We start from the raw sequence: 7,097 nt of genomic DNA, 5'->3' as shown, positions 1-7,097 counted from the left end.
CGCCTCCCCCCAGGGTCCTTTAGGGGCTTGTCCACCCAGCACGGCAGCCTGGGGGGAACGTGGCCCTACAGACACAGGGAAAAGCTGGCTGCGGTCACCCTGCAGGGAACGGCTCTGGCGACGGAGGGGAAAGGTTCTGACAGCAAAGCTGCAGAAGCCTGGGCCCCGTCGCCCACCAGAGCAGCAGTGTGGAGGGAGGAGACACGGCCTGGGTGTGCGGCGCCAGGAAGGGAACCCCCAAGATTCTTTACCGTAGGTGTGGTCTGACGTCTATGTTTGGGGGGCAGCTGCAGTCAGGAGAATGGGGCCGCTTGTTGAGGTGCAAATTCTGCACCTGCCCGAGGCTGGCATTTCGGGGGGCAACGTCCCCAAGTCTCCCAAACTGCGCCCCGGTGCTTTCCTCTGCTCTGCTACGCTGGCATTTAGATCACGCGGGGGGGCCTGCCGCTTTGGACCCTACCTCAGGGTTCCCTGTAGGCTGAGCGCTTGGGCCATGCCGCCGGAGAGATTCAGGTGCTGCCCAGCTGATTAGCAGAGCGCCCACAGCTGGCAGCGTGTGTGTCTCCTGGTGGTGCACGTCCGCACATGCCTTGGTGCACAGAACAAAATTTATTCTGTGCGGGGGATGGAAAAAACTGGAGGGAATTTTGCCTTACATGCCACCAAAAGAGCAAACAGCCGCTGCGCCTAGACCTGCTCAGCCCCCTCGCTGTGGGGAAGCGATCTGTTGTACACCCAGCAGGTGGGGGGCTGTCCTTTAACTCCAGGAGGAAAGCAAGGTGACGCGCTGAGCCGCCGCCGAGTTGTGAGCTTGTCTCTGGCAGCTGGCTCCCCTCCTGTCGCTGTGCTGAACCGCAGCCCGCCAGCCGAGACCCATTCCTGCTGCTCCTGGCTGACGGGAAGACGACTGGAAGCCCGACGCTGGCCTCCCAGCCCTTAATGGTGACGGCCTGCTGCGTGGGCTGCAGCTGGAATCAGCTCTCGCGCGCTGCGGCAGCCAAGCCCAGCGTTCTGCAGGCAGGGTCTCAGAGCCCGGACAGCTGGAGGGAGGACATTTCCCCAGCCTCCTCCGAGCAGCTTCTCCAGCCTCTGCGCGCAGCAACTCCCTCGGACGCTCTGCCCTCTTCGCAGCCTGCCCACGGGGATTTCCCACTCCTGCCGCAGCGCGGTGCCCACTGAGCATTGCTGCCTTTGGTGGCACTTGCCTCCGCGAGCCGGCAGCCCCTGCTCCGCTGGATTCCCGGAGCACATCGCAGCAAGCCCTGGTGCTCCCCAGGCACTGCACACGCCGAGCTCCCAGCACACAGGGCTGGATTAAGGGGGGGGGCAGCTGCCCAGGGCACCAACCTATGGGGTGCACCTGATGGCAGCTGTAAGGGGTGCCGTGTGCTGGGGGGCGGAGCTGCGCATGCGCTGTGTGCCCGGGGGCAGAGCCGTGCATACGCCGTGCACCTGGGGGCGGAGCCATGCATGCGCCGTGCACCTGGGGGCGGAGCCATGCATGCGCCGTGCGCCCAGGGGCGGAGCCATGCATGCGCCGTGCGCCCAGGGGCGGAGCCATGCATGCGCCGTGCACCCGGGGGCGGAGCCATGCATGCGCCGTGCGCCTGGGGGCGGAGCCATGCATGCGCCGTGCACCCGGGGGCGGAGCCATGCATGCGCCGTGCACCTGGGGGCGGAGCCATGCATGTGCCGTGCACCTGGAGGCGGAGCCATGCACGCGCCGTGCACCTGGGGGCGGAGCCATGCATGCGCCGTGCACCCGGGGGCGGAGCCATGCATGCGCCGTGCACCTGGGGGCGGAGCCATGCATGCGCCGTGCACCTGGGGGCGGAGCCATGCATGCGCTGTGCACCCGGGGGCGGAGCCATGCATGCGCTGTGCACCCGGGGGCGGAGCCATGCATGCGCCGTGCACCTGGGGGCGGAGCCATGCATGCATCGCACGCCCGCTGCCCGGGGCGCAGGAATGGCTCGAGCCGGCCCTGCATGCACAGGCACGAGACACGCACCCTGAAGCGATGTCCTTCTAGAAGATGAACTCAGCCTGCCTGGCCTGCGCCCCAGGGAACATGGCGGGCGCTGGAGGCAACATAAAGCCACGGGGTACGTCCCACTGGCATTGCACACCCATGGCAGAGGCGTAAAACTGCCACGGACACGCTGGGTTTGGCCTGTGGCCTCGGCGCTGGGAGTAGAGTTGCCAGATACTTTCACAAAAAATACCGAATATGGAGGGAAAAAAAAATTGGTGGAGCAAAAAATAAACCAACTGCACCAAAAAAAAAAAAAAGTCACTGCGCCTTTAAATCCCCCTCCAGACAACCTGCCATCCCAGAAAAACAGAAATCACCAGACATTTTACGTCCACTATTTTAGGTTTTTTTTACCTGACAGAGGCCGCAAATACTGGACTGTCCAGGCCAAACCGGACACCTGGCAGCCCCAGAAGGGAGCCGGTGCAAAGGCGGGAGGGGGTCTGGGCGGCCCTGAGGCAACGTGGCCCTGAAGTCTCCGCCCGTTGGTTACTCCAAGACCGTGGGCCGCTCTGGCTCGCACCCGCCATGCAAAGCCGGCTCCAGAAGGTCCCTGCCCCGCCCCGCCCCGCCACAGGCACACGGCTCAGACTCGGGGCCTCTGCCACACAGGAGCCCGCTCAGGCTCGCCCGGAGCACGGTCCCTCCGCTCAGGACCCTCCGCAGCAGCTACAGAAGACAACTAGCCCCCCCCTTATCTCCCCCTTCCTGCTCTCAGAGCAGGGGCATTTCCAGGGCTGTGGACTTGCCCCGGCTGGAACTGCATTCTCCCTGGGCAGCCCCACCCCTCCCGGGGGGCTGCCGAAGCCGCTGCATTCACGGTGCGGTCCCGTTTGCCTCTGGGGCCCTGCTCTCGCGGTCGGGCCGCCTTGTGCGCATGCGGGGAGCGGGGCCTGAGCCGCCCGGAATCCAGCGCCGGGGCGTCGCGGCAGGCTTGGCGGGGCCCTATAGAACGGGGTCGCCCCACCCGGTACAACTCGCCTCTCAGCAGGGACAGGCAGGGCTTGCTAGTGACCGGGACGTGGGTGGGCCTGCCCAGTGGTTAGAGCAGGAGTCAGCCGAGGTCAGAGCCAAGAGAGGGGCCAGGCTGAGGCAGGAGCAGGGAGTATCAGGGCCATGGGCGCGTGTGGTGCAGTGGGGGGGCTGTCTGCTCTGTGACCCGGCCCCCCGCGCTGGGATGGGGGATTCTCACTGACTCTCCCAATGTGGATTAACCCAGACACCAGGCTCAGCCGCCCAGGGAGAGACAAAGGGAGGGGGGCGGAGACCAGCACCTGGCTGGGGGGCAGGGCTGGGGGGGAGGCAGTGGCTGTCTGGGAAGCATGGAGAGGAGACGCTAAGCGGGGGGCCTAGGGGCGATGGGCCCTAACCCTGGGCTCTGATGCATCCTGGCCCCTGTAGCCACATCCCGTCTGTGCTGGGCTGTACCCCGAAGGAACAGTGAACCCCTCTCTGTTCTACCACTGGCGGCGTCTGTTCGTGCTGCTACGGGGTGCAGGGACGGGGGGACCCCGACTCGCCGTCCCAGTACGTGTGTAGAGCAGCTGCTGAGGTGGGTGCCAGAGCCGGTCTGCTGACCCCTCCAGCCCATCAGGCCGGCTGTGCTCGTGAGCTAGCCCAGAGCCCGGCTGTAGCCTTCCGAGCCCCGGGCACAGAAGAGCTGAGCACTCAGGAGACAGGTTGCCCCCCCTGTTCGCGGACGGTTCTGGGCGGCGGTAGGCTGGGACACGGGGTCTCCACGTGGGGCTGGGTCTTCCAGGACTGGAACAGCTGTACCCGGAATGCCCCGGGGTCTGCCCTCTCTGTAGCGCTGGGGTTGGAGGTCTAGGTTAGTGAATGGGACCCTTGATTTAAGGCCTGGGGCAGAGAGCTGCCCCTTGTCCCCCGGCCAGCCTGGGAGCAGCCTGATGGTCTTGGTCTCCGCGGTGTTTGGAGGCATCTGGTGCGTGTTCCGTGTGCGCCCGGCACACATGGAGCCTCGGGCTGTGTCTGCCCTGGCAGGGCGTTTCGCCACAAGCTGGGTCGACAGCCAGAAGGCGTTGAGAGAAGGCCACCGGTGTGTCCGCTCTCGGCCCTGCCTGTCCCGCCTGGGACGTGCCTCGCCGGGAGGGCAGGTCCCCGTGGGGTGCCGGCCCACGTCTGCCTTCTCCTGCCAGGAGCTGTGGGAAGCAGAGGGGATCGCAGCCCGTCTGGACCGGGGCTCAATGCCCCATGATGCATTGCTTTCCTTCCCAGCATTCCATGTGCTTCCATCGTCAGGTCATGGGAATTGTCCTAGAACTGGCAGGGACCCGGAGAGTTCATCGCGTCCAGCCCCCTGCCCACCCGGCAGGACCACGCCTCGCCTAGGCCGTTTTCCGCTCGCCCTGCCACCTCTGTCGGCAAGAACGGAACCTGCGCTGCTCGCCACCGCGCCGCTCGCTCTCGCTGGCACGTCCCCAACGCCAGCCGAGTTCTTCTTGACGCCAGGAAGGCCACGGCAGCCACCGCTGCCCGACGAACTGTCCAGCCTGGGTAGCAGCAGCACGACGCGGCGAGTGGCATTGACGGAGCAGCTGACCCTGGTGGAACGTCGCATTAGCAGTCGGGGGGGGTCCCCTCGTCCTGCTGGTCTGGATTGACGAACAGCGGCTGTGGAACTTCCACAGGCGGAAATCCACCTTCCTGGAGCTGTGTGCCGGGGTCGCCCCGCTCTGGGGCGCAGCCACACCCCGCCTGAGCCGCCCTGGCAGTGGCCAAGCGTGCAGCGATCTTGGCCTGGAAAGGGGCGTCTCCCACCTGCCCCTGCTGGCGGCGAGTCGGGTTGGAGGGGAGATGTCGACCCCTGGGCGTGTTCGTACAGATGTGCGGGGTTAATCAGATCCTGCTGGGACTGACTGGCCCTCTGGGCACCGTGTGAGACACGAGGGTTGGCTTTGCACGCACGGTTTTGCACCTGGCCTGGCGCTGGAGAGCCGCTGTCCGAAGGGGCACTGCCCCACGGGTCTGCAGGCACCTGGCTCGCCTTGGGTGCTGCACTGACGTCGGTGCCGGATGAGCCGATTGGGGGCACAGTGGGGACGAGCGGGAGCCATTTGTACGAGTGCGGACACAGGGAGCTGCCGCTTGGCCAGGACCTCATCCCAGAGAAAGGCCCCAGCTGCTGGAGTCACAAAGTCCTGGCTCCCTCCCCAGGAGGGGACGCTGGAGGGGGGCTGTCTGCTCTGTGACCCGGGCCCCCCTGCGCGGTGGTGGGAGATTCTCACTGACTCGCCCAAAGGTGGATTAACCCAGACACCAGGCGCAGCCGCCCAGGGAGGGAGACAAAGGGAGGGGGGTGGAGACCAGCACCTGGCTGGGGGGAAGGGCTGGGAGAGAGGTTTTTAGTTTCCATCTGGAATCATGGAGGAAGCAGCCTAAGCAAGGGGCTGGGATTTAGGGGCCCCGTCTCCTGTGCTGTATCCGGGAGAAGCAATAAACTCCCCCTGTTCTACTGGCTAGTGGAGTCTGTCCGTGCCACTACGGGGGTGCAGGAGACGGGGGAACCCCGAGACGCTGTCACCCCCCCACTCCCAGTGCAGGATGGGGATGTGCCACATTCCCCCCGGTGCCGGAGCAGTGGCCAGGCCTGTCCCGGAGCAGCCGAGGGCCGGGAGCATGTGGGGGCGTCTGCGCTGCCTCCGGCTGCAGGGCTGGGGACGGCAGCAGGGAGGTGCCCAGCCGGCACTCAAGGGGCCGCGCTCCCCTCCGGGGGTCCGGAGGTGGGCAAGAGGCAGGGCTCTGAGGAGAAGCGGTGATGGGGGCACACGCCAGACGCCCGCAGAGCCTCGCCATGGCTCCTGGGCCGGGCCAACAGCCCTCAGCAGCGGCAGGACGGGGCCGCGATGCCCCTGGTGCTCAGTGGGAGGCTGGCTGGGTCCATGGGGCAGATTACGGCTCGAGGGGCCCCGGGCCAGAGCAAGTGGGCCCCTCCCTACCCCTTCCGCCTGCACTGGGGCTGCCCCGCCCGGCGCTCCTGCTGGGAAGCAGGGTTGGGGGGAGAGCAGGGCAAGCCCCCAAAGCCTGACCACGGCGGTGCTGGGCGGGCAGGCAGAGCAGGTTGGGGCACAGGCTGGGGGCCCCCATTTCTAGGGCCCCAATAGGCTGGGCCCTAGGCGCTGGCCCAGGGGCTAATCTGCCCCCCTCCTGGCCTGACGCTGGTGTGACAGGCCCGCGTGTGGGCGGCACAGCCGGGTGGGGCCGCTGGGGCTGGCACGGAGGGGCCGTGCCTCCCTGCCGCTCCCCGGAACGGGTGCCGGGTGCACGCCCGCCTGTCCCCAGGCTGCTCTGGGAGAGGGGGGGCTGGTGCCGCTCGCCTACACGGGGCGCCGGAGCAGCCCTGCCCGGGAACGGCTCCGGTGAGTCGCGGCTGCGTTCACATGGCGGGGGGCCCCCAGGGGCTGGCAGGGGGAACCGGGCGCCTTTCCCGGGGGCGGTAGCGCTGGGCCGGACCCCTGGGGTGAGCCTGCTCTGGCTCAGCCCGGCTGGGAGCGGGGGAGGTGCTGGGGGGGCGGCAGGGCCATGTGGGCGGAGGGGGGGGCTGTGGGCGGGACGTGAGACCTTCCAGCTGCTGCACACCAATGGCCTGGCTGTGTCCTGCTGCGGGTGGCTGGCTGCTCCCTGCCCCCCGCCCCGGCAGCTGGACTCGGCCTCCCTCCTTCCTAGGCCAGCTGGAGGGAGGCCTGGGCCTGCGGGTGCAGCGCGGGAGGGGCCAGAGAGCAAGTGCCGGGAGGGGCCCCCAGTTCCCGCCTGTCCTGCCCGCGGCGGCTCTGACTCCTGCTCGCGCCAGCCCGGGGGGCCCCGCGGGAAGGGGAAGACACCAGGCTCCGGGGGTCCCTGTGGCAACAGGCCCCGGGTCTTCAGCAGGCTCAGCACCCGCCCAGCCCCAGAGAGCCCGTCTAGGGAACATCCGCCCCACGGCCGGCCCGCGAGGGGGCAGCCCCACGGGAGGCCCTCACACAGCGAGGGCTCTGGGGGGCTCCTTGCTCCTGCACCGTCCCGCAGGCCCCCCCCCCCCCCGCTGCGGGCGCAGTGCAGAGAGCAA

The sequence above is a fragment of the Pelodiscus sinensis genome, chromosome 13, assembly GCF_052426305.1.
Source record: "Pelodiscus sinensis isolate ZL-2025 chromosome 13, ASM5242630v1, whole genome shotgun sequence".
In the NCBI taxonomy this organism is placed as follows: Eukaryota; Metazoa; Chordata; order Testudines; family Trionychidae; genus Pelodiscus; species Pelodiscus sinensis.
Note: the sequence above shows the minus strand (reverse complement) of the source record.